Source organism: Sphaeramia orbicularis, chromosome 3, assembly GCF_902148855.1.
Source record: "Sphaeramia orbicularis chromosome 3, fSphaOr1.1, whole genome shotgun sequence".
NCBI classification, from domain to species: Eukaryota; Metazoa; Chordata; class Actinopteri; order Kurtiformes; family Apogonidae; genus Sphaeramia; species Sphaeramia orbicularis.
The window spans coordinates 30,292,616-30,295,249 of record NC_043959.1 but is presented as its reverse complement, the minus strand read 5'-3'; positions in this window follow the sequence as shown (position 1 = coordinate 30,295,249).

Sequence of the window (2,634 nt, the reverse complement as noted above, 5' to 3'; positions counted from 1 at the left end):
ATGGAATATCAGTCACGTGACTCGGAGTTTGGGTCAGGTGACCAACAAGGGATGTTTGATTGACAGGTTTGCTGTGGGGGGGCAAAAAAGAAGCGGAGTTCAGATGCAGCCCGGAAAATAGAACTAAGGTGGGTTCATATGGGTATTACTGGTGTATTTAATTTTAAATAATCTCTAAATGCACAACGAATTAGACTAAGCTGTGTTTATAAGATGTAAACACTATTTTTTTCTGTCTTATTTTTATCGATTATTGGCAGTAAATGCAAATAGATTTCGAAGCCACTTGAAGTCCTAACCTGATAATTAACACTAAACTACACATTAAGTTCTCTATATTTTCCCCCATGTAAATAGGGTCATAAAAGAAATGCAGCCATTTTAAAACATATGTTAACGTAGGTTGCAGCTTGTCAATAATAATTAATGATTAATTTTGAAAGTAAAGATCTTATCCCTTTCACACATGAATTATGAAAAACCTTAGTCAAGATTTTTTTTCCGGAGTGTTTTTATTCCTCTTTAGGCATGAAAAAAACAATGTCATTGAAATTTTTTATGAACCTTTTTTTTATGGGGTTTCAAAAATGTCTACTCAGCTAGACAGCATACGTTTAATTTTTGAAGAAAAGAAACACGTATTTAAAATACAATATCAGAAAGTGATATACTGTGTGAAAACTATGAAATAAAAATATTTTTAATGCTGCTAATCTGATGTTTTCTCACATTTTATCTTACTCTAATACAAGTTATTACTCACTTCATGGACATAATTTTTTATTTTTTATTTTTATTTTATTTATTTATTTTTTTTGTTTAAGAAAACTGTTAATTACAGTCTAATAACAAATAGCAATTGATTTACTCTCAAACATGTTACTGCAGATCAGGTTTATCATGTATTTATCAGTAATTGTGTGAATTGCAGTGTATGAGATGGTGCATAAGCGTCCACTGTGTTGTCTGATTATGCAACTAAAATGACAAAATCCATGAATATACAAGAGAACAGCTGTACCACTATGCATGAAAGGGTTATCTTATCAATTATTGACAAAAATTGTTTGATTTAGGAGACATATTGACAGATCTACCCAGATAATAAATACTAAATTATATATATATTTTTTTCTTATGGGTAATGGGTCAATAAAAGAATTGAAGTCATTTTAAGTGTATATTAATGTAGGTTAGAGTTTGTCCATCATACGCTTGTAAAATCTCCTACATATATTTTATATTATTGCTGCGTATTACTATGGACAATAATTAACTACTTGTCGATACAACAGGTTCCAGTGGGAGATTTCAAGTTGTTGCGAAATTTACTTATGTCGTCACCGCTTTACTTAGGGAAAACTTTACAGTGTCAGATTTTTAAAAAATGAAATGACTGTGAGACTACCAATGTTTTTGACTGAGCTTGAAGACTAATGCACAGAAAAAACAATCTGAGTCAGCATAAGATTAATTAAAACGAATATTAATACGACAATTTAAATTAACAAAAAAGTTAAGCATGGTTTCTATCTTTTTATAGGCTTGTCTCTATTTAAAGCTCGTTGTGTTTTAGTAAATTTGTCGCCAGTTGCTTCTCTGTGTTGTAGTGTTATAGCTGAATACTACCCTCTAGTGGTGAATTTACCTTTGTGCATCTCACAACAAAAAGAGTGATTCTGCAGTAATTCATGAAATTATTGAAAATAGCTGTACCTGAACCTGTTAAAACTCTTCTCCAAAAATAGACTGTTAATAATAAGCTTTTTATTTATTTATTTATTTTTTCCTGATGAATTTAATGACTAAATTCTGCCCCAGATGTTACTTTCTCTGATCTCAGGCAATTTATTACAATTAATGAACAGTGAAACTACCAAACTGATAAAAAGTGTTCTGTAGTGACTTAATAATCCCATTTCCCAGTAACTCAAATGTTATTATAATGGTTGATTGAACAGATATAATGTTATTTGGGGTTAACCACTGACTGCGTCCCACCTGCTCCCATTTCCTAATTAAACCAGTATCAGAAGGGAAAACAACTCCTCAACAACAACAACAATTTTCTAATTTAGTATAGACTGCAGCTGAGTTTTCTATGCTAAACCAGACTGCAGAGGACATTTTCTGACCAGTTGACACATAATTTATGAAAACAGATATAGCAGCTGGAAGAGAGAGGAAGAGAAAGAAAAGAAGCATACCATAACAGAGTGTTCAATATTCAATGTAAATAAATAGAAATAAATGTGCACCTGTGAGACTCAGCTCCCAAATGGCTAAAAAAAAAGCAGGTCCTATAATGTGAGTTATTGATTTATTAATTTCTAAACTAATGATTGTCGTCGATTATTGACAAGAGTTGAAAATTGCTTGATTTCGGAGCCACATTGGCAGCTGATAAAATTATATATATGTTCGTTCATATGAATAATAGATCAATAAAAGAGTGAGTCATTTTAAGTATTTTTTTAAAGCACGGTAGAGACTATGTCACTAATAAGCCTGTAAATTCTCCTAAACATCTCCTTGGGGGGAAAAAGCACATCCTGTAATGTCAGTTATTAGTTTTTAACCCATAAAGACCCAGTGCTACTTTTGTAGCAACTCCTAAATTATTATTTTCTTCCT